Consider the following 26,353-nt stretch of genomic DNA (forward strand, 5'->3'; position numbering starts at 1 on the left):
GATTTTCAACATAATAATTATGTGCTGAAAAAATGTGGTTTGTTTGATTCCAGTCTGTTCAAACACTTCTCTCAAAAGTCCAAGGTTACTTCACAGCTGTCCTGCTGTTCTCCCCTTCGGCTTTACCATGAGTCATCACATGCAATTATGCCCTTGTGCAAAGGCTTTGTGGTTCAAGTAGGCAGATGTGGTTCTTTTAAATCTGTTCTACACAGTTGTAAACACTGCAAACTAAAGTACAGATTAAAAAAGGACGAAAAAACAAAAAACTTCATAGGAGTAAAGCAGTGGGGCAAAATACCAAAACAATAGGGTCAAAGACTAAAGCATGTAGAGCTCAGAGGAACTGCAAAACCACAGGATAACTCTCTCTGGGTTTTGTAAGACTCTTTTCACAATAAATTGAATTAAAAATTGTTGTTATAGTATCTGCTGCACTGTGGGAAATTGATTATATCTGCTTTGTAAAAACAAAATCAACTGGGCTTGAAACACATTATCTATTGAATGAGGACTGCTCTGTTGACTAAAATATCAATATTCACTTGTTCAAAAACCTTGGGAAAGTTACATGGGAGATTAAACTATTTGCTGAAAGTGAAACAGCAAAGTTTAAAACTTTATGACCTGGAGGAGTTGAAGGAACAAGTGTTTTTTTTTTTTTTTTGTTTTTTTTTACCTACTTTCACATTTACATCTGGCATTCACCCTGTTATGTGAAATGACTTAATTCTTCATGGTAGAGATTTAACAAGGTGTAGGAAACATTCTTCAAAGATTGGCAGCTTCATATCCGCTGCCAATCTCCCATTCCATTGGTCATAGCTATCAAATAATACAATGTACACTCTAGCCATAAAGGCATGAATGTGATCAGTAACAATTCTCAGGAAGGCTGTAGTGTTTAAACTATATTCAGCCAGTAGTAAGGAACCAAAAGTGTGCCAAAAAGCATCTAAGCCCCTATTACAACACCACCAATATGCAGGATGGATGCAACTGTTGATGTTTATAACCCACTCTTAGCTTACTACCCAAATGTTGCAGCAGAAATTCAAACTTAACAGACCAGCCAACAGTTTTCCAACCTGCTTTTGTCCAAATTAGAGAACCGGGGCCTTGGTTTTCTTTTCTTAGCTGACACAAATGGCACATGTAACAAAACTGACACTTCAAACCTGCCACTGCAGCTGCATGTACCTGTTTGTTAAACAGTCTACAGTACTGTGCAAAAATCTTGACCCCTCATTTTATTTAGCTTCCAAAGAATCAGACTTCCTTGTGATTTTTTAAATTGGTTTTGAGACAGGACTTGAGAGATGTACCTCATTCCACCAGAAATGGTCTCAGTGAAAGGGTGGTTGTCAAATAGCTATTCTTAAAGAGGTTCAGGAGAGTGACTGTACAGCCATCTGTAAAACATGGTGGCGGCTCTGTCATAGATTGGGGCTAAATTTCAGCCAGTGGTAGAATGTATTTGATTGGCAATGGCTTCATTTTTCAGAATGACAATGACAAATAGCAAATAGCAGTCATCATCCAAAAAGAGCTTTGAATGTCCTTTAAGAAGCCTGGAGAACTATTCCTGAAGAGCACCAAAAGAAATGGCAGCAAAGTTTGTCTCAGAAAGTTCACTATGGTGAAGAATAAAGGTGGTCAAACCAAATACTGACTCTAACTCTCATTAGAATTGAAAAAAACAACAACTATTTTTACCTTATATGTAGTATTTTCATGTGTTTTTGCACGTTTCAATGAATTGCTGGACCTATTTTTCCTTGCAAAATAAGAAAAAATCAAAGGTGACTCAAGGCTATTTGCACAGTCCTCTATGCTCCCAAAATAAGGTAATAATGCTTTTCTGGACAGCATGTGAGAGATTTGCTAAAACAATTCAATATTAAACTGTAATCCAAGAGCAAAGATCTAATCCCCTGGCACTACATATTTGTAACATAAAACAAATCAAACCAGTATTTAAATGATTGGGATTCATAAATTAGTCCATGTAGTATAAGAAAGGGGATGAGAAATAGCCATTAGGGGTCAAGTTAAACATCTTAACTAAGATTTAGATAAATAATGTATCTTCAACACTCATTTGATAAAAAAGTCATCTGTATTATGAGCATGATTTCAAATTCATTTAATGCAACTTTAGTTTAGCATTTTATGACACCAAAGTTCGTTAGCCCATATGGTCAGGTCAAGGAGAAAAGCCGAGGGAGTGCCAGGCTCGGCAGAAAAAGATAGGGTTCACTCTTGGCAGACTGTATGAAATTATGAATAAATAACCCAACATGCTGTTAGCCTGGAGATAAAACACACAACATTATCTTTCTACCCCACCCCCTGAAAAAATAATAAAAAATTAAATAAAAAAAGTAATGCCAAAAACAGATGGCTGCGCCTTCCTGTATGTCTCAGGCCTTTCCATCTCAGAGAACCATTGGCTCGTGCCTGAATTACTTGCACATGCAATACACAAGTGTGCTCTCACCTACAAATACACTGAATATCTTTCTCTCAAGCACACAGGCATGTTCTTTCATGGCCCTTCTCTTGTTTCCTGCCCAACAATTCTCCCATTCCCCCCCCAGTATCTCCGCTCTCCAAAAACCCTCGCTAATAAATATTAATGCTGACTTCCATGTGGTGGGACAGGGCTTACTCACAACCAAATGATCCTCACACAGAATAATGAAGCTGCTGGGATCCAGGTGAGAGGACGGAGGGAGGCTTATGTAACTCAGTGCCATGTCAGGTAGGTTTCATCCATAATTTAACACTCGGAGAAGCAGATTGGAGATATAGAAGGAGACGTGAGGAATTAGCCCCATAACCTGGGAAAGACATGGAAATGGGGAAAGCAAATGTAATGAGAGAGCGAGCCCGCAAGAGATTTAATGCAGCTCTGCAGCCAAGTTTTGGGTGTGTGATAAATGCGATCAAGTTGCGAATACATCATGCATATACCTGCTGAGAGCATCATACCATTACTACAAGCAAACTGCAGGATTTTTTGTTTATTTGCTGGTTCAGTAATATCGCTGTGGAGCAAAAGCCATTCCTTGTGTAGGAATGATCAATGTAAAAACATCAGCAAACAACTGTCCATCACAGGAGATCTCATAACTCACAAAATTCAAAGAATATTGGTTTGCCTTCTCTGCAAGTATCCCCTGTTGACACATATAAACAAGGCAAATGGCTGTGACAGGCAATTTGACAGACACAGCAGTTGACAGCTTCACATTTTTTGGAGATCAATTTGCCACATGCAGTGCAGCTATACATGGGCCAAACGATCAGTGAGGGACAAGAAACAACAAGGTTATTGATCTAGGTGACCTCTGAACTGTATATTTTGTCCTGGATATGATCACCCTCTGCAGAGTAAGAAAGCTATGGTTAAGCTTATCAAACCTTTGGCTGAATAGCAAATGTGCTGTAGCCTCTTTTAAAGATTTATATTGATATCGTACTTGATGTCACATGACATCTAATGCAAAACAACTTCTATCTCCAAGTTTATAAATACACATATTCATAGAGTACTGTTTCCTCAAAATAATACTTTGCTTTCTTGAAATAATGTGAAATTATATACAATATAAATTAAGTTAAATTAAATTAAAGATTACTAAACTAATTAAACATAGACGGACGCTTATTTGTTTGCATGGGTCTGCGAGGGTGTATATTTAAAGGACACTTGATATGCACGTACACGCCATAATTGCCATGGAAATGTAGACATAAATATTCATAACACCCCTTCTGTCTGCATGCATACAGGTACCATTAAGTGGGTGGCTATGCATGCATAATGCATCTATATCCTTGTTTGTCTGCATGTGTTTGCCCTTGGATCAAACATTCTTGCCAGTAGAGAGCACATGCAGAGGTGAGTCGAGAGCCACAGTTGCAGCAGGGCCAAGGGCCAAGCTGGAGCCAGATTGATAAGAGGGCCCCTATAGAGCCCCCAGAGGGCCACTAATGGAGCTGTCATCATGCAACGTCCTTGCTGTGCAACAGCCTCCTCTGCTGTCACACAGATATCACTTATACATCACACACATGAACACGCATACTGTTTACTGGTCTTGACGATTCAGCAGTTTGTCCTCAGCTGCAGTCAGTACTGGAGATCTTTCAAAGGCACAGCTGCGCCAGACAGCCAAAACACTGTCATCTCGGCAGGATGCGAGAGTACAGGGGCGTTTAAAGGCAAACATAGCTGTTTAAATTTTACATTATGCATTCAGGGCTTTGACCTCAGAAATCTGAAAAGGTCATAAGAGACAGTACAACAAAGAGATTTGGTAAACCACAAAGCATTTTACAGGGTGTTACACATGTCACAACCAGTTTAAAAAAAAATTCTGTGACTGCCTTGTAGGGAAACATTTGAATTTTCCCTGTGATATAAGTCGTTGCTTCTGCAGGAGCAGTAGCAGTTTTGGAAATAAAGTGCAAAGACATTTTCTCTGTATTTCATGTAAACGTAAGAGTGGAGAAAATGGCTTAAACCCATCACTTATATAACTAACTTTTACTATGTGAAAGAGATCCAAAATCAAAAAAGGAGGTTGTTTGGTTTAACCTACAGCCTTACTGCTAAACATTAAATCCTTGCATCTTTTCAATGCCATGCAAAAGCCTGAGGATTTTATATAAGGTCATTTTCACTACTTCAGCAACTTGTTTTAAACGTGAAGACAAAACAGATCTCTTTTCTAGTGATTGTGCAACTGCATTTGTATCTGACCTTTCAAGTTTTATCAATCCCCTTATTTTGACTTTTTTTTTTAATCTATCATTGTGTCATATTAGTTAGAGAACGTCCAATAGTCCTAGAGGAGAAGAGATACGAGTAACTAAAGTGAAACTGAGTCTAGGCAAAAAACAATCTGCATTAGCCTTTCCTGAGGAGAGGATCTACTGTTTCTCCATCAGCCAGTCTCTCTTTGGCTCATTCCTTTAGGTGTTACCAACCAGGCTCAGGAATGTCACTGACACTAATCTTAGCTTAAGAAAAGAGCATTTAGCAGTGGTATAAACTCTTATACCACTGCTTATAAGGGAAGTTGGGGATATGTTAATGGCATGGGCAGCCCTGCAGGTTGGCAAGCAAGATATTCTGATTATTCAAATTAGTCTTAAATATCAGCGAATACCTACAGTACATAATAGACCATATCAAGATGTTTACAAAGTCATACTATGGTTGTGTATTTAGACTTTTCACATCAATGAATTTCATTCTTGCTTTAGGCTTGATAGCAGAAATGATGACGTTAAAAACATGCAGCAAATGCACACAGAAATATTTTTTTTCTTGTTCAAAATTCTGTTAATTGAACACTGACACCTTGCTAGCCCTGAGTTGGACCCCTTCGTCCACTCAAAATTGACTTAATTCTTCAGAGCATCGACTGAATATGTTGGAAATATTCCTCTAATATTTTGGCCCATGTTGACATGCTAGCATCATGCAGTGTTGCAGATGATGGGAATTTCCCGTTCCACTACATCTGCTCTATAGTATTGAGACCTGGTGATTGAGGAGGCCATTTGGGTACACAGAACTCTTGTTGTGTTCAAGAAATGAGTTTGAGATAATAATATACATGTATAGGCTACCTACTAAGCCTTCTTAGAGCCATAGCAGACCAATGACCTTAAAGAGACTCTACAAGAGAGACCGTCTGAAGAAGAAAGCAATAGTTCCCACTTTGTTCATTGTATCGCTTCCAAACATTAGCTAGTAGCTGTCAAAAGATATTAGGCAAATGTCAAGAAACACTTTAAACAGCAGAAGTACATTATGTCCAACATGGACGTTTCTGCTCCACCTGCTCTGAAACATCTTAATAAAGCACATATCCATTCTTTACTTAGTTAAAATAACAGATACTGACAGTCTGTAGCTATATGCTATGACCTGCATTTTGTATATGCATAACACTGACATTTGTGCAAGAGGCAAAGTTGCTTTTTTCTATTTATCTTGCATCATAACCTTCACAACAAGAATCAGTGAAGTTTCATCAAATCAAATGTTGTATGTAAAGGTCATTAAACGCATAATAGGCTAAAAATAATCACTCTAGAAAACACGATAGCACCCAGTCTATTATCTGCAGTAACCGTGACCTGAAAAGAGGTGTGAACAATACTCAAAGAAAACATAGAACCAATAACAGGCTGTGGTTGCATCCAAAACACATAAAGTGAGTCAGTCCAAGGTTGACTGGGAGAAAGAGAGCAAAATTGGTATCCTGCAGATGCACTCCAAATGTCAGGTCTGGTAAGAAGAAGTCAAGGCTGCCTTGACAGAGCAATATAATTGAACCCAATTTCATGACTCAACTAGATATATCTGCTCTTTTTCCTTCCGAGTGAGTGGAAGTATCTGCCACTGTCATTTTTAGAGGGGGGAGGAAATGAGCCATGGAAAAGATGGATTTGAAGATGGGATGGTGTGCGTGCGTGTGCGTGACAGAGAGAGAGAGAGAGATAATGCATATTAGCATCAAAGAAAGCAACCGGCTCTGTAAATCTGTCGGTAGAATATGTATGACTCATGTGATCTATACATGAGCTATACTCTTAAAAAACGTACATGTGTGAATGTGTCATAGCGAGTATAGAAAGTGTCTCGTCATTCATGAAGCTCTGTCATCGCTGGCGTAAGGCTTGGGTGTCACCCGTCACTTTCCTTGTCATGTCAGCCATGATACTGCCAGTGCATCAATCACCAATCTCCAGGCTGCTTCTGGGTGCCAAGGCAACAGGGGAAGATGACACTGGAAGTAATGCATATCTCTCTTGAAAGTGCTGAAGGTTTGGTGAGCTTTTAAGCATTCAACACATACAAAAGAAGATCTACAAGAAGTTGTGCACACATCCAAGCACTCACACAATGGTGTGTTTATGTGTCAGACACAGAAGAACAACAAGTAAACCTGGAAGCGAGTGGGCATGTGCTGACATTTGACTGACAGTTCAGTCATGAAACATCCAGGTGGATGCAGTACTGAAGAAAACATCTGGAAAGGAGGTAGGTCAGACTATGAAGTATTGTTCAGGGCTATGACACCTTTAATAAAAGAAACCCACAAAGCCCTCAACTCTTCATGTGAAACAAAACAACTACTGCCTGTTGTCAGTCTTCTAACTGTCTGACCTCTTGCGGCTTCTTTTATTTCACAGTACAGACTGCAAAAAGACAGATGAGTTATTGATCACAGGCTCTTGGCAAAGCTGTATCTCTGTGTTGAAAAACAAACTGAAAGGGAAAGAAATATTAGGAGGGGGGGTAGAAGAAAAGGGGGATGCTAGGAATAAGACGGGAAGGAAGACCATTAAAAAGAGGATGGCAGGAAGGAAAAAATGATGGCGAAAGCAGCATGGAAAAATCTGATAAGTGCAGGCGGTGTACGCTGGTGCTCTCCTCCTAGCAGGACTCGGAGAATAGCCGGCCTCCCACCTGGCTCCCATTGACTGACCAACAGGGAATCCCTTTTACAGTTGCTGCCTTGCTGGCTGTGGATATGGACTTGACACAACAGACCCGTGGGAGATTATTGGCTGCACTCCCCTTCAATAACCGCTACCCATCTCCCTCTAGCTCGTCTCCATCAATCAGCTCTGTTGTCCGAGTTTGTGGTTTTCCCTTGTTTGTTTGTTCTGGCCTCTCCTTCTTGCCTTCCATTTATGTTCTCCCTTTCTTTTCCCCCACATATTCTCTCTATCTTCACTAACACATTTCAGGCTCCCTACCTGATTTTCTGTAGCTTCTCTTCTTTCTGAACCTTCTTTTCATCTCCCCTTGCAGCCTGAGCTTTCATACCCTATTCAATCTCTTCGTCTTCAGCCTCTTCTTTTCATCTCTCCATCACTGCATCTGCTGGTCCTATCCACAGAAAAAGATTCTATAAAGCTAAGTACTTGCTGCTAGAGACAGTGGCCCTTAAAAGAACTGACCTGTTCATTCATTCATTTATTTATTCCCTGTTCCCTAAATTTAATAGAAAAGAGAGTAGAACATCATATTTTTTGTGACTACTTCAAACATCTACAGATATTCAAACATAAATTGTGAATAGACTTCCTGCTACTCAGGATTTAGATGGCGCAGAAGCTGGAAATTTAGTTTTTATAGAATTATTATGCGGTTTTGGGCAAAATTATCAAGCCACAACATTTCATTTTTAGTCATTTTCAGTCGAATCCCTGCATCTAACCCTTGTTTGAGCCACTCAGCACTGACTTATGAATCATTTAAGCATATAAAAGGCAGCTAACTCAGGGGACGAACCAGTGTTGAGTCTCAACATAACATAACTTAGCAAAGTTATCTTTAGGCACTTTATTAATAACTGTCTATCACAAATACGCCATTTGTTCCATCCATTCCATTTTATTGCACCAACAAGGTGATTCCTGATAACCTTGCATATCTTGACTACATGTGTAGTGAAAACAAAAAACATGAAGAAACTGAACAAGTGAAGCAAAAAAGAAAAAGGCCTAAAAACTATCAACAGCAGATGAACAGTACCTGATGGTCAAGTCCTAAAGAAATAGCAAAAAGACATGTGGGGTTAATCTGGCCCTCCCCAAATCCCCATCAGAAATGGCTTCAATGGAAAGATGCTGGTTAATTTTTCAGTATGAATATGATCCCAAATACAATGCAGTAAAAGCACACCTGGAATGAAAAATCACACAGTGGAACACTTTCAGTGGATGGATTGATATTCCAAAGCCCGACCTCAGCATTGCTACTCCCAAAGATTACTTAAAGTTCAAGCTGAATTGATAAATTAATGTGGTCATACTAAATATTGACTTTCGGTCATATTTTTATATGATAATATAAGAAATCAGGACTGGGCCTAGACTCTGGCATAGGGTAATGTCTGGCAGCTGCTGCATATCAGTCTCCCTGAAAAAGGTAGGCATATACCATTAAAACAGCATAAGGATATCTAATAGTGAAATAATCTTAACATCATGCCCTGTATTAACTGTTTCAGAGGTATGGCTACAAGTATTCCATATTTTTCGCATTGTCAAGAAACCCATTAAATAGTTTATGAAGTATGATCTTGTCAGAGTTGGACAGCTGTCTGTCACTGAGTGACCAAACAGCTGTCTTGGTCTGTTTGCCTGCACAAAGACAAGCCACACTACAGGCACTTTCAGTTGGCAGGTTCCTCTAACACTTGGAGGGAAACCCCTCTTATTTGTTTGTCCAGACTGCAAGAACTAGGGATTATAAAAGTTATTAGATCTTTAATTTAGGGGCCTTCTTTTAGTTACTACTTCAGGGTAGGTGCACAAGAGACATGAGAGAAACCTATGAGCTGGGTAAGTAAACAGTGGATGCCCCAGATGTAAGCATATACTGTTATTGCACTGGCAACTGGCAATAAAAGATATCTGTGTAAACATCAGCTATACAAGCAGCAGCGTGTAAGCTGAAGTAGAAACAAAACAGAAAAGGGATCATCGGTGAAGTCCGGTTGAGCCTGTATGTGATGGTTCTAGAGGAAACTCCCCAGTGGGCAGTTACCCTCAGGCGGTCCCTAGAACTCTTTGGTCTAAAACCACATTATTATATAACATAATCACATAACATAATCTCTGCTTTAAAGGTTTACTTGTCTGAACCCTCCCTTTTCCAAGCATCACCTTCCCCACAAGCCCCAGGCAGTCAATATCAATATTCAGCTACAAACTGTGCTGCACACAGCATTGAATCCCCCCAAAAGAGTAAATAAAACAGCATGCGAGACCAAATCATGCTCATTCAATGAAGTGAAACTAGGACAGATAGATCCCCACTTTATTTATTTATTTATTTTCCTGCAGTTTAATATATTTTACTGCGCCTGGTATAAAACTGCCGAGCTACTCTCCATCACTTGCAAATACAAGATTGAATTTTGGGGGAGAAAAGGGGAAGGGGGAGAGAGATAGAGAGAAAGATTGAGAGGTACAGAGAAAGAGCAGACAGTAGGTGGTGGTGGGTGAAACCAGTAAATCTGTGCGTGTAAGCGTACTGGCACAGGAAATGTCTGATTTCTTTTCATACGCCCGCCCTCTCCTCCTGCACATTTCTTAAGGGAATTGATATGTGAGGACAGACAGACTGAAAGAAAAGAGACCGAAAATGAAATAAGGAAACATTCAATCTGACAATATGAAGCCCATACTGCTGATATTCAATATTTCTTTAATGCTTTTAAAGTATTATCTTCAATCCCATTTCAAAGGCCCATCACAGAGACACAGAGGGCCAGTTTTTTCCTCACTCGCATTTCCCTTTAACTCTCCCTTTTTCTCCCTCTGCCCTCCTCTCTCTTTTTTCTGTCTGCTCTCTTTTTTACATTGCCAGATCACACGGTTCTGCATGTGATGTAATGAACCAGTCGGTACCAAAAACATCGAGCCAGGAATGTGTTTGGTGATCTGCCGAACCCACAGTAACATCCTTTCACTGTTTTGTTTTTTGTAGCAGTGCCCTTAGGTAGCAGAAATGAGATCTTATCCACCCTGTAATAAGGACTGACCAATCAAAGGCATAAAACGCCAGGTGTAAAAACACACTATTGTAAACACATGCTACCATATTGTCTTCCACTGTGACTCGTTTCTTATTGCACATAATTACTTACACATATACAGTGTCATATGTGTGTTTTCTTCTTTCAGTTTTTCACTAACTAGAATAAAACATCTACCAAAAAGACAAACTCTTCAAAGTAGTCCAACAGAGGACAGGTTGTACCTAAGACCAAATCCATACGTAAAGAGAATTTTAAAACATCTAAATTCGAAAACATATAATAATAGCTATTATTTCTGTCTCTAGTAATTTGTATTTGGTGGTACGGCTCTTTTCTGGGATCGGCCTTCCATACGTGGAAAGCTGTGAGAGCAGCAGAGCAGCAAAACCTGAGCACAGAATATATCAGTCATCAATGACACCAGATTTAATAACAATTAACTGACAAAATAGGGTGTGAAAAAAAAGTGGCTTGCAAAGTGGCTTGCATGTACAGCTTAAGTAGGCAGCCTAGCTGATATGGGCTGGCAGTAAGATCAGCTGCTCTGTCAGGACTGCGCCTTCCAGGGGTGTCCAAACTCCGGCCCGCGGGCCACCCGCAAGTAATTTTATAAATAGAATAGAATATGGCCCGCACTTCAACTTTTGCTTGAGTGTATTGCACTTCTTAGTTTTAACACCAGGGGGAGCTGCTGTTGATCAAGGCAGTTGCTCCACCAAAAAGGACAATCACAGAAGAAATTTACCCCCAAGTTACTAAACATGGCAGAACCAAAGGAGCGAAAGGTAGAAAGCAAGTGCAGAGAATTTTAGACAGGTGGGAGAGTGAATATTTCTTCAAAGAATTCAAGGGGAAGTGTATCTGTTTGTTCTGCACTGAAACTGTGGCAATTATGAAAGAGTATAATGTACCACGTCATTATAAAACCAAACATCAGGCCTATGCATCCTACACTGGTGCTGAGCGAGAGCAGAAATTAAAGCAAATGGTAGCTGTCCTGCAGGGTCAGCAACAGTATTTTTTTGTGCTCAAATTGTCCAGGAAAAGGCTACAATAGCCAGCTTTGAGGTCGCCCAACTCATCGCAAGACATGGCAAGCCTTTTTCAAATGGAGACCTCATAAAACACGGCCTCGTTAAAGTCACCGAAATAATGTGCCCGGAAAAAGCGCAGGACTTCAACAACGTCAGCGTGTCCAGAAATACAGTTGTGCGACGCATTGAAGACTCGTCGGCCAACATCAAACTGCAACTGTCTGATAAAGCTGTGCTTTTGATTTTTACTCCATCGCATGCGATGAGAGCACCGATGCCACAGACACCGCAAAGCTGCTAATTATTTTGCGGGGAGTGGACGAGAGCACGAGCACTTTAGGTGAGTATATTCCACAGTACCTGTGTGTTAATAAGCATGCATGTGCAGGTACACATGCTTCAAATATCAATAATGCGCCTCAATTATGTCACTACCCTGCTTTTGCGCACCACTTTCTTTATATACACAGCGCACGCACAAGTACACACAGCTGGATGGCCCGATTTACATACCCAGCGCAGCTGATACTCACCAGAATAATTTACTAAAATTATTAAGTCCAGTTCAGTCTGTTAATGTTGATAATCGTTTCAAACGGACGTTAATAGATATTTTGCTAAGCCTAATAACTTAAATAATAAACTTGAAATGTACCCGTCCTATTTTCCCCTTTATTGTTTTTTCTCTGTACTGTCAATCTTCTGTCTAAGAAGAAATCTGAGGCTGCTGTTCTGAGAATGAGCTACCAAAGCTTTTTCTGAATAAATCAATAAAGATCCATTTATGGAAAGCTGTTTTGTCTTTAATTATATTCAACAATATAACACATTTGACCACTTTTAAGTGATTTTTCCAACTTTAATACAGTAAAGTTAAGGTTATATACCTAATTTCTAGTAAATGGCCCAGCCCCTCCTATATTTTTATGTATGTGGCCCTCAGTGAAAAAAGTTTGGACACCCCTGGCGACTGCGGTTGACTTTTTAGGTGATTTAATTTAAGTTAGATTCACTTTTATTAATCAAAAAAGTAAAACTGATAAATTCTGAATTAAACTGAGTTAAATCATATTGATTTGTACTGCAGTACATTCATCTCTGAAGCATTTTTGCATTTGCAGTTCAATTTGTATTTACAGCAACAAGCCCAATGTTTCAATCAATGGTGTAAATGCGAACTGCAGAAGTAGAGGAGAGGTAGATTGAAATACCAGTGTAGTGGCTTGCCTCATCTGCTTTGCTGCCACATGGGTCTCAGTTTTTAGAATTAAAAATGAAGCATGCCAAATCACACCACCAGTCTCAATTTCTGAAGTCTCAACTCCTTCCAGTTTATTTCGGTTTCTTTAATAAACAAAAGCATGGAGCAAACACTTCCCACATGCTTGCTAAAATAAACTCTAGCTCTCCACTTCAATTTTTTTCAGCAGGTGATCATCTAATAAATAAAAACAATCCAACAGAAAAAGGAAGAGTGTCTGTCAAGTCTGCGATGTAACTTTTAAGGTCCTTCTCATTGGAAATATATTCCCATACAACTAAACTGCATTCCGAGTTAAAAACAGTGGTGGAGACTATGACACCACCATAATTATTGCAATGAACTTGAGATCTCATTGCTTTTGAAATGGACAAATGCTGTCTTTAAATTTACTTTGGTGCATTAAGATGACGCTAAAAGAGGCAATAACACAAAATCAGTCTAATATCAGCTTGCTATCAAGTTGGCAATTAGATACATTCTGTTTGTGATGATATGGCAATTACCCAAGATAAAGCAGCGGAAATTGGAAATCTGTTGCCATTTACATACATAGAACTTCACATTAATGACTTACATTCTCAGTCCAAACAGAACCTTATATTATTTGAATTTCAGAAATTCTTCCACAAATAGTGACATAGTCGCTGCAGGATGGAAATTTAATTGTGAAATGACATAAGAACTTGGCAACCAGAAGGCAACTACTTGACAACCGGCTGAGTTGAGTCCCTTAAGATTTTTGGCACAGGAAATAATTAGGAAACTTACTCAGCAGTCAAAAAGTTTGAGTATAAGTTTTGGGTCCGTTGACAAGGGTTTTTTTTTTTCTGCAAAAGAGTAAAGAATTATCAGAGCACAAACCATATCAAAGCTTGTCTGAAGATGAATACAAATATTTAATTACAGCATACTAAAAACCATTGATCATACTGTGTCTAGGCTCTCTAACTCTAGCACAAGTACCACAGAATTTTTAAACAGCTTGTCTTTGGAAGGTAAAACAACTGTAATCATTAAGGAAAAATATAAACTTTAATATATCTAAGGCAGAAAAAGACCAGTCAAATTTCATACAAATTACATATATTATTAGCATTAAGAATTTATATGTTACATTAGGCTTGGCAAAGTATATAAGTAATGAAAAACCCAATAAGAGTAAGTCATGACAGGTGAACAGAGGTAAAGGTTGTGGGCTATGCATGCGTTTCCCACTTCTGCATCTGTGGAGTCTGCACCACATCTCATCAGTATTCCGAATGAGTGTGTCCTGTTTCCATCAGACGCCTCATCCCCACCCCAAGCTCCCATTTCAATGATGCAAAGCATGTCTGTGTCCATGCACAGGAAAGTGCGCACGCATGGTGCATTACTTAAAAGTCAGCCTTGAGAGTAGTGGGGAAACTGCAAGACAAACTCAAAACAATGAGGAAGCAAAAAATAGCTTTAATTTGCACTGGAAACACTATTAAACGCATTTATTAAAGCTGTTGTTTTCCTTTTGTTTTCTTTAACATATTATGTTATGTTTTAAAAATGCAGCATGGCGAGAAAACCTGCAGATCATTGATTATAAATCTGTAACTGTAAGATTCAGCATGAGGATTATATAACGCAAACTCTAGTATGGTTTCCTGGAGTTTGTTGGGGAACTTTTTAAAAGGCATTGCACACAGAAATGTTCTATACATATGCTAATAACCCGTGCAAGGTAGAAAACAGCTGAGCTCAGCTTCAGAACTGGAAACAGCGATCGTCCAAAAAAGTATTATAAACTTAAACCAGTTATTTGCAAAACTGCTGCACTCTTTTAAAGTAAGAGAATATCTACATCAACAGTACCCAGATAATGGTTAACATAACTACTGTGGTTGTATCTGATAATGTGGGACTGGGAAATGTAGAGACTTGCTCTTGCAAATTAACCCTTAAACCCATGTACCATCACACTTTTTAAAAAGTAACTAAATAATCAATGTTAACAACTTCAGCCACTTAACAACCGAGAGCAATGCATATTTAATGTCTCCCATTAACAGGGTCTACAATGACATGACCGAAAAGAGGCCCGTCACACAGAGAACAGGGCTGTGTAATTAGAATCGATAATTCATTTTCCCCTTTTCTGCCACTGTTCCATTCAAACAAACCCTTACACGCTATCGAGAGAGCTTCGAAACCTCTTCAGGGTCACAGTAATTGGACTGGGATTTTTTTTATCTCTTTCCTCACGTTGCACCTGACTAAAATCTCATCAGCTAAATGCAGAGGAGCACATTCTTCTTGGTGTAATTGTCTTCGACAAGCATGTGAATTTTTTGCTGCTCTTTTTTCCAGGCGCTTGCATTGTTCTTTTTGGTTGGTTAATTTGGGGTACAGCAAGAACTTTTGGTCACTGAGTGCATGGGTGCTAGACAATGAGGGTGTCATGCTATTTATCCCCCTGGCAATAATGGAGCCTATTAGAGGTCTAAAGCTGAAAGCTCACAGTCAGTAAGTGGATGAGGAGAGGAGCTTGGATTTCCATGTGTACTCGCTGGAATAATTATAGAAGTTTTTAAGTTTCTTCACTTCAGTGGTGGATTTAATCACTGTCAAACAAGAAGCCACCCATTGTGCGAATCTATTTATTCCAAGTCTTGATGTCTCCTCTATCTGTGCATTTGAGTGGATGTAATTACACCCTGCTGTTAATATAAATGGACTTTAATTGCTCATATTCAGATTCATTTTCAGTCCCCTCAAATTTCCTCAAATGTACATGTTCATGTACATACATCATCACTGCAGCATGGCCATGAATATTGATGATCACCATTACTGTCATTCATGCACACTCATCACCTTAATTTTGACTAAAAACATCATCATCATTGATCAGTACTGGTATGACCATAATCACTGTCATCATCACCACTGTCACCATCTCTGCTGCTGTCAAGAAAAGAACTCGCATCACTTTAAACCTGTGAAGCGAATCACAGTCAGCGTCAAGCAGGAGATTGCTCTGGGACATTTTAAAGATCGCAGCCAGCTAAACATGTCTGAGCTACAGCACAGGCATGCTACAGCTGCACATTTCAACATGTGGGTGCCACCCACAGAGAGATACATAATGGTGGTTGTGACTAGCTTTTCTGTCATACTGCCATTCCCATCTCTCTGGCTGGGATTTAATGTGACACTTATAGCTATTGCATGGCTTAGCCCCCAGATAGCAGGAAACCACGTCTGAATGGAAATGAGATTGTCATCTGTCAGCTACACCCATCAAACCACTGGAATACTGACAAAGAGAGTGGAAAAAAGATTGAGAGAGATACTGGGTGATGGAGAGGAAGAGGAGGAACCCTGTAGATGGCTCTTATATTTGCTCCTCATCACAGAAGCTCTTATCTGAAGACAGCAAGGCTAGCATGACTCAGATGGTACAGAATACAAATGTGGACGGACATGAATCATTGGTCTATGTCACAAAGGTCTTTCACCCAGCGAGATTTTTCATCTGAATTACATGATATCAAGACTGATGGTGCATTCAGAACAAAAAAGTAGCACATTTCCAAAGCTGGGACTTTTGAGTATCACTTGTTAAATGAGAAGTGGACAGAGGAACCGCTCGAAACACAACAGCAGCCCATATTGTGATATAGTGATTCTGACACCCGCATCAATTTTTGCTATTTCCTGATGTGTTCCTAAGATATATACGTATTTTGACAGTGAGACATTTTTCTTCTTTATATTGCTTCGGCTTTACACCAGCAGAATGGATTTGAAGTCACTGCTCATTTTCAGCTTTGGAGATGCTCGGGGATGTGAACATCCATACTGGATGAAAATGATTCAAAATAAATACCTAAGCAAGTTTTTGAAGGTCAAAGAAATTAATATTGTTGACCAAAAATGTCATTCTCTTTACTGTAATTCAGCTGGGCATGTGTTTCATTTACTAAAATCTAGATTCAAGATAAAAGCTGATCTAGGAGAGCTTCTCAAAGCAAAAATACTAATTATCTGCTGATCTCCAGGGGTTGGAGACTACAGCCAGTTTAATGACCACGAAAAATTTGCAACCACTTATTATTTATCACTAGTACATGTCTATGCTAAAGTACTGTTTGCCTTTTCGTGACGTGGGTAGTGAAATTAAATGATATAGTGCTTTTTAAGGTGCTGTGGGTGAATAAACGCAAAAAAGGGTCATTGTGGCAGGGTGTGGTTGGTGGCTCAGCTGGGCAGCAAGTTCAGGGTGTGGTGTCAAGGGAGGCTGACCGCCATCATCTAATCATGCCTTTCATTTTGAGTAGGGCACTGGGACCTAATGGGGTGCTGTGTGTGCTATGTGTGCTAAGCTGGAGACATGAGCTGAAAAGCTGCACAACCAAAAAGGTGGAGATTAAAATAAATGTGAAATAAATTGAGACTATGCTTTTTAATGTCTTTAGATGCATGAAGGCGGCTGCCAGGTGGTTGCCAGGCAGCCTAATGGCGCCATAATATCTCATGCTTAAGTGAAGTTTTGGGGGATATAAATTAGAAATCACTGGTGTGAAATAAAAACGATACAATGCTTATTTAAGGTGTTTTTATCTGAATAAATGCGAGGTGGCTGCTAGACAAAATGATGTTGCCACAATATCTAGATGCAAACCTTCATGTGCGTAAGTTGCACTTTCTGATACAGTAATGAAGCCTCTTTTTCCATTTCCATTAGGACCTGTTTGGCTTACTCAACTCGACTTTATTCAGTTTTACATTACAACTGAGTACAACCTCAATGTGTTTGGGGTCGTTACAGCAAATGCTCAAAAGCCTGTGACATCCTTTATTTATTAAGGGAAACAAACACAAAACAACAATGGAGGACGCTCAGGTGATGGTAATACCTGCTGCTTGAAGTATGGTGAAGTATTTCCTCATGGCAGTTTTGATTTTTGTGACGGAGTAGCTCTCATGCCTCACTGAATGATGCCACTGATTGGCCAATCAGTGCCATGCAGTCTGTAGCACTTTGAATCACCTTGTTGTTGAATTGTGCTATATAAATAAACTTGCCTTGCCTAGATGTCGCATTTTTGTTAACTACTCAGCCGTAGGTACTTAAAAAATACCTGGTTCCACGTACTACCACTTAATGGATAAACATAAAAACCTTGTCAAGTAGAGTTGAGCCGAGCCAAATAGGTACTCTTGGAAAAGGGCTATAAGATGACTTTGACCTCGCCTCAATGGGCTGTGACCTTCTTCACATCGGGCATTGTACATTTATGTCATGAGTTATCAAAATCCAGATGCAGACAGAAGAAGCAGACTGAGCAAACAAAATTTCAATTTTAATAATATGCCAATACACACACACACACACACACACACACACACACACACACACACACACACACACACACACACACAAAAAGTACAGAGAAACACAATGACAAGAGGTTTGGTTCAAAGAAAAAAGGGATCCAGGAAAGGCAACCACAGGAAACAGGAACAAAAGCACAAGGACTGACAAAAGACTGAAGGAGAGACAGGATTTTAAATACACAGTTAACTAATTGAGAACAGCTGGAACCACTAAGGGCAAGTCAGACAATCAGCAAGGAGGGAAATCTAACAAAGGAAGTACCAATGAGAAATACCAATGAAAACATTAACCTTCAAAATAAAACAGAAAATAGCTAAAGTACAAATAACGCAGGTAAACATGAGGACATGTACAGAGTGACAGAGGAAATGGGGAAATTAGAAACACAAAGGAGGTGAACAAAAAACAACTAATATGAATAACAATGAATATAATCAGACAATGACAATTTGTTGCACAATACTCTAGACACAACTACATAATACAGTGTCATCACTGACCAAATCGACTGACCAAAACAATTACTGCTTTCAATTTTTTGATCAGTTTTATATTTGATAGCGGTCCAATATAACTGGGTCACCGCCCATTACAGCACTTACTTTAAAATGTAAAGCTCTTCACATGACCTCAGCTTCAGTCATTGTTTAATAAACAATCTAATTTCCATCTGTACATCTTAAACAAAAAGTAAGTCACTTTCCCTCCCTGTAAAAAAAACTCTCAGACTTTTTTTTAGTATAATGCCAAAACCAGCAGAAGGAGACTTATCCAGCCCTCTCGAAGGTAACAGCAGAAAGAAGTGGGAGGCCAGTGAGCCAAAATCAAATTAGCATCACAATAAATCAGCAGCAGAGAGACAGCAGTCAGAGTAAAGGTGAGGGAAGAAGGCCATGGATTATCTGCCATGGGGGCGACTTGCTGTCAATCAGCTGTCTGAAGGAGTGCTGTATTTGAACAGCAAAACCACAAATGGGACACACAAACACACAGAGCCATACACACATATAAATAAGAGGGTATTAGTTAATGGACTCGCACTTAAAAAAAAAGAAAGACGGTATACCCACAGTCACATGTTCACTGTCTTCCATGCATCGATTCTTTAAAAATAAAGAATCATTGACTGAGGCCAACTTGATTGGTTATGTTGACAGGACAGTGATCGATATTGATGCCCCAAGCTGCAGTGAGAGCAGAGATCACTAATACAGAGTAGGTGCTCTGAATTGCATTATTGCACTGTAAATGCACGCATTCACATGCGCGCACACACACACACACACACACACACACACACACACACACACACACACACACACACACACACACACACACACACACACACACACAGTTATACCAGTTGGTAATTAGTCAGCCTGACAGAACATCCCATGGCAATCGAGGACAACTAGAGCTGAATTACACCAGAGAAACTACTCCTGCAAACATGCACACAGTCACAGACTTACACACTGTCACCAGGGAGGGTCTCTGCACAGTATGAGGGCCTAATTAAGACACAGAGATAATTGGGGTGGGGGGTGGGGGTGGGTATGTGTCTGTTTATTTCAAAGATGTTCAATTACTCAACAGAACATGCGCACAAACCCCAGCAACACCTTCCCTTGGGGGGTCAAGCAGAGTAGGAGAAAGGTACTGTAGGGGAAAGCAAAAGGACAGCAGGCCACTGGCAAACACATACAGCGGGACACAAAAGCATACACTAAAGGGATACATGCCAAATTTAGCTGGAGAAAGGCAGGCTGAGAGGTTGCACAGAGGGAGAGGGAGAAAGAGGGATTGGGGGGGAGAGGAAGAGACAGCAGATGAAAAATGAGGCTACCTTGCAGACAGGCCTCAGACGACACAACACACTCCCAACGTAGTCGAGCCTTGGGGATACACAGGGAATTTTGGGTAATGCGGTTCGACGTGCCACAGCTCAGTGGCCCCCTGACTGGCTGCTCAGACTGGGCCGAGGAGCTTGCTGGGGGATGGGGCACGGTGGAGGTTCCTGATTGGCCGCAGTGTTTCTGGAGGCAGGCTGTGAGAACACAGCCTATGTAGGTTTGTCCTCAAACTAAGGTCGATAAGCAGTTGAAGCTAACGTGCACAACATTTCAACAGCGGACAATAACATGGTTTCATTTCTACACTAAAACTTGACAATATATTGTCTTCTGTGTTAGCATTGACAAAACTGTGCTTTCTATTTAAAAGCAATTTCTTATTATTTCATTTCAGGTCATCACATCTAATTATGTCTCTCTAGAAATATGTAAGTGACCAGTTTACATCTGATACCCAAGTAAAGTGGATAAATAGACTTTTCATTGAGTCACGTAAAGGTGACAGCGACACTCATTGAACATATTCACAGAAGGACGAAGCAATTATTTTAGCATAAATAAACTAATAGCATTATATTTGGGAGTGTATGAGTCATTAATGGCCATCAATCAATAGCCAGCTGAGGGTAAACTGTGATCAAGATGCCACTTCCAAGTCATCCAAAGACTTACTGAAAGAAAGTCTTCTTTCCCATGCTTTTCCTTCTCCTTACTCAGTGATAATGCAAACATGCTTACCCAGGACTCCTTGCAGACTTCTGCAAAAACCTCAGAAATGCTTACTAGCATTAACCATCAAGCACGTGGAGTGATATTAGTTTAATGCAAGGCAAGATTAATAGAGATACAGAGACACTCCCTTGCTTGGTTCTCAGTTGCATTTTGATACTGAGGCACATTTTTTCTGTATGAACCGGCCGTCCGATGGTTGCAGTGTCATGTATCATGCATTAGCCAACATCTTAATCACCATAAAGATGACTCAAACATAAATAGATTTTCTCTTTCGCCCCGTGCTTTCCTGATTCAGTGTTCCACTGGCTCTATGTGAATTTGAGGTCATCTCTCACCTCTTTCTTTACTGGGAATGACTCTCTCCCGCTCTACCTCCATTTCTCTGCACTTCATAGCTATGAATGGTGCTTTTTATGGATGAGCTAGCTAATGAAGGATCCATCTTCAGTGATTAACATTTTCCCAGGCCTGGGAATTGTCTGTGGGTTCAATTATCACTCAGGAGCCCACCTATTGTTCAGGTGGCACGCGTCTGCTAAGTGGAAGTTTATACCTTCAACATTGTGCATTAGTGCACATCAATTATGCAGGTGGCAGCAATTACATATTTATGCATTCTGATAATTACATTTTTAATACAGCAGATGTCAGCCTCATTTATAGCAGTTAATGAAAATGAATGACAACCATTTTATAGTGAGAAGTTCACAGGAGTGCTGGAAATATGTGGCTAGGAGTCAGCTTTGTATCGGTGAATGAAACGGATGTCTCCTTCGCTGATTAGAAGAGCTTAAACAACGTGAAGCTGTTATTTCATTGTAGGAATCTTGATTAATATGAATATACATACATTAAGTGTTGAGCTACAAAATGGGTCTGATATATAATTTTGCTACATGTGGACAGTGGTCACTAGCAGGGTAAGTACTAAATATTGTAGCAGATCATTATCTTTCACTCAGCCTTTTCAAGTTATGAAAGCAACAGAACACGCCAATCAGTGTCTTCTAATTCTGCAGCAGTCTTGCATAACCAGTCATGTTCTATAAAAAGGCACAAACTGGGGCAAAAGTTTGTAGGGAAGGACTCTGCAGCACGAGGGTCAACATTCCCAAAGACTCGGAGAACTCAAATTCATGATGGCATTTTGTCCAGCTTCTGACATCTGAAAAGTGAGTCACCAGCTGTGAGTGGCGTCCCCACAAAAGAACCCCAGGAGAGAATTGACAGCAACTCAAATGCAAGTTGTTCTAAATTTTCAGGGAGAATGCTAGATTTACTGTCCGGTCATTTGTAGAAATGCAGGACTCATCATCACATGCCTGTAGGAATGTGACTCTACACACTAATGTGGTGGTCAGATTTCCAAAAATATTTCTGCGTCAGCCATGCATTGTAAAGAGCAAAAAAAAAAAAAAAAAAATCACAATAATAAAAAAGAAAGTCATCATAGGCAGCAGTTTTATACACTGGAGGCTTCTCACAATATTCATGCTTTGAACTTTCCTGTCTTGCCTCATCAACACTAAAAATGCACTTACATACCCAGCACTTCTTAAGGTGTGTGAATTATTTGGTGGCCATTAAGCTGATGGCTTTGATCTTGGAATAACAACTGTTGTTAGATACTTCTGACATCCACTGCAAATGCAGATTTCATGAAATGCTTGACAAGTGAAAGGAGACTAGCCAGTGGGAAATAACCTCAGCTATAATCAAATAAAGAGGCCTTCAGTTCTGTTTAGCTCTTTGACAGGTAAGTTGGCTGCTGCTATAACGATGCAATACACTGTAGATTCTGCATTAAGAAAAACAAACAAAAAAACAAAACACTTTTCTGCTCCATGAAAACCCACAAAAGTCAAACTTACTAGTCATGCATGCCTAGAGACTCATTGGCAACCAGTTGGTAGGAAAAATCACTATTCCTTGACCATTTGGTGAGTGGTCAAAGACTGCACCAAAAAAATCCTCCTTACCACTGGTTTGGTCACTAGCAGACTGCATCGCTGTCATCACCTGCAGTTTGCATTTAAAATGCAAACACTTGTCAACTACTTGCTAAATTGTTGTAAAAGTATGATGAGTGTAGTGCAAACCAGAAACATTTGCCATTTATCTTCAAATTAAAAGTCGTATCTTTTGAAATCTGTTGGCTTTAGTAGGAAGACTCAACTTTTACTTTGAATGCGAAAGGTTTGTGGTTTGCATGCATTTTTCCAAGTTTCACTGCTGTTCAGCAGGTAGTTAGTAAATGTTTGCACACAAGTTGGCATCTCCCATGCAAACTACAGGTGACCACAGTAATCTGCTATTGACCAAAGCAATCACAAGGAGATTTTTCGCTTTTTTTGCAGGAGCACCCTCGAACAATCAAAATAGTCTATTTTAGATGTACGTGTGAAAAGGTGGAGCATTGTTGAACTCCATAATATTATGACTGCCATTTATATACGAATATAACATTTTGTACAATTATTGCTAGCCATTTAATTTATTTATATGCAAAGCTCGGGAGTTCAGTCATGTGATCTGTGTGTGTGTTTACATCCCTCCGAGGGCCGACCCAACAGCTGCCTGTGAGAAAATACACACAGTCACAGCAAGACTTCAGACACAAAACCCCGAGGCTTTCATTATTATATCTGGAGACTTTAACCATGCCACACTGGATTCTACTCTGGCTGCTTTTCACCAGTTTGTGAATTGTTCCACAAGGAGCAACAGGACAATTGACCTACTGTATGCTAATGTGAGAGATGCATACAGAGCCACCCCCCTCCCCCCACTAGGGAAGTCAGACCACAACCTGGTTTACCTACAGCCACAATACACACCCCTCGTCCAAAGGCAGCCTGTCACAACGCGCTCCATCCGGAGATGGACCCCAGAAAAGGAGGATGCTCTGAGAGACTGCTATGACACCACAGACTGGGATGTGCTCCTGAGCCCACATGGTGAGGACATAGAGGGGGCGACACACTGTCTTACAGACTACCTCAACTTTTGTGTGGACACAGTCGCCCCTGCTAAGACGGTACGGTGTTATCCTAATAACAAACCGTGGGTAACACAGGAAGTCAAAGCTGTCCTCAACATGAAGAAGAAGGCTTTCAGGAGCAAAGTGAAGGAGGAGATGAAAGCAGCACAGCGGGAGGTGAAACGCTGCCTGAGGGAAGCAAAGGACACCTACAGGAGGAAGGTGGAGCAGAAGTTGGAGAGGAACAATATGAGGGAGGTCTGGAATGGTGTGAAAACCATCACAGGCCACAACACCAAGAAAAGCACAGTGGGGGGGGGGACTGTGGAGAAGGCAACCGAACTCAACAACTTCTTCAACAGGTTTGACCAGCCCACAACCCCCCCACCCTCACCCTCACCTTCACTACAGAGTCCTCTCCCCACTCTCCTGCCTCCCTCGCTTCCCCCCTTCCTGACACCATGACACCCCCCTCCTCCAATCCCTCTCTCAGCAGCAAGACATCTCCCCCCCCTCCCCTCCTCCCAAACATCTCCCAGTGTCACAGTGGATCAGGTCAGGAGGCAACTGAGGAAGCTTCGCCCCAGAAAGGCAGCAGGCCCAGACAAGGTGTGTCCTAGGATGCTTAAGGCGTGTGCTGCTGAACTTGGGGAGCCGCTACAACGAGTCTTCAACCTCAGTCTGCGACTGGGGAGAGTGCCCGCCCTATGGAAGACATCCTGCATCGTCCCGGTCCCCAAAAGGAACCGGCCCAATGAGCTGAATGACTTCCGACCGGTGGCACTGACGTCACATCTTATGAAGACTCTAGAGCGGCTCTTCCTCAACCTCCTCCGACCACAGGTACAACATGCCCAGGACCCACTACAGTTTGCATACAAGGCGGGTGTCGGAGTGGAGGATGCCATCCTGTACCTCCTACACAGAGCCCACTCACACCTGGATGGGGGAAAAGGCACGGTCAGGATCCTGTTTCTTGACTTTTCCAGTGCCTTTAATACCATCCGGCCCTGTATGCTTCAGGAAAAACTGAACAGGATGGAGGTGGACCCCTGCCTGGTGGCCTGGATCTCCGACTACCTCACCGACAGACCACAGTACGTCAGGCTGAAGGACATCACGTCTGACACAGTGGTCAGCAGCACAGGAGCACCACAGGGAACTGTGCTGTCCCCTCTTCGCTTCACCCTGTACACCTCTGACTTCTGCTACAACTCTGAATTATGCCATATTCAGAAGTTTGCAGATGACACGGCCATCATGGGGTGTATCTGGGATGATCAGGAAGAGGAGTACAGAAGTCTGGTGAGGAACTTTGTCGCATGGAGTCACACAAACCACCTGCAACTCAACACCTCAAAGACTAAGGAACTGGTTGTGGACTTCGGGAGGTCCAGAGAAGGTCCACTGCCGGTTCAGATAGAGGGGGAGGAGGTGGAGGTGGTCAACAAGTACAAGTACCTCGGGCTGTGGGTGGACAATAAACTGGACTGGTCATGCAACACAGAGCACCTGTATAAAAAAGCCCAAAGCTGACTGTACTTCCTCAGGAGGCTGAGGTCTTTTAACATCTGCAGGAAGCTCCTGAGGATGTTTTACCAGTCGGTGGTTGCTGGAGTACTTTTCTATGCTGTGGTGTGCTGGGGGAGCAGCACAGCAAAGAAGGACTCATCCAGGCTGGAGAAACTGATCAGGAAGGCTAGCTCTGTGGTCGGCATGAAGCTGGACACTCTGGTGACAGTGGCAGAGAAAAGGACACTAAAGAAACTGATGGACATTATGAACAATGCTGGGCATCCTCTGCACACGGCCATAAACAACCAGAAGAGTCTGTTCAGTGACAGGTTGCTTCTCCCCAAGACAAGAACTAACAGACTTAAAAACTCCTTTGTCCCACACGCCATCAAACTGTTTAACTCCTCTCTGGAGGGGAGAGGGAGGGGAAACAGGAGGACAAAGGAGGGGGGAACAACTAAGCTGTAGTGCCTCTTCACCTCACTGTACAATACCTTGTGCAATACTTTTTGTAAATAGTCAACAGTGCAATAGACTCAATACTTGAAATGTGCAATTCACAATCACGGAGTCCAAATCACCATCAGGGTGTATACCTCACCCCTGACGTCGTTGCCCACCTCTCAATTTTAAATACACTTAGTCATTGAGGGCTAGCAGGAGGGACTATGCGCTTACCTGCCGCTCCTTGGCAGGTAGCTCCATGCCCTCCTGGGTTTTAATTGCACCTTAGAACACATATGCATCAACACTACAATGAGCGGGTGGAGGGAGGTTTGGAGTCTTCTCCCACCCCCATTCTCTGCGGCCTGCTGGAGCGGGAGGGCTAGTAGGAGGAGTTGGCCGTCCGACTGCGGTCTGGGGTGTGGGGCCTCCTGCTGCTGCGGAGTCGGGGTGGTCTGCCTCTCCCCACCGCAGGGAAAAGGGTAACACCACCTGGGTCTGGGTGCAATTCCCCCCTCCAGGGGCAAGGGTACCTAGACCCGGTTTGTAGACTACGCTTGGGGAGTGTGATTGT

The sequence above is a fragment of the Rhamphochromis sp. 'chilingali' genome, assembly GCF_963969265.1.
Source record: "Rhamphochromis sp. 'chilingali' genome assembly, chromosome: 7".
Classification (NCBI taxonomy): Eukaryota; Metazoa; Chordata; class Actinopteri; order Cichliformes; family Cichlidae; genus Rhamphochromis; species Rhamphochromis sp. 'chilingali'.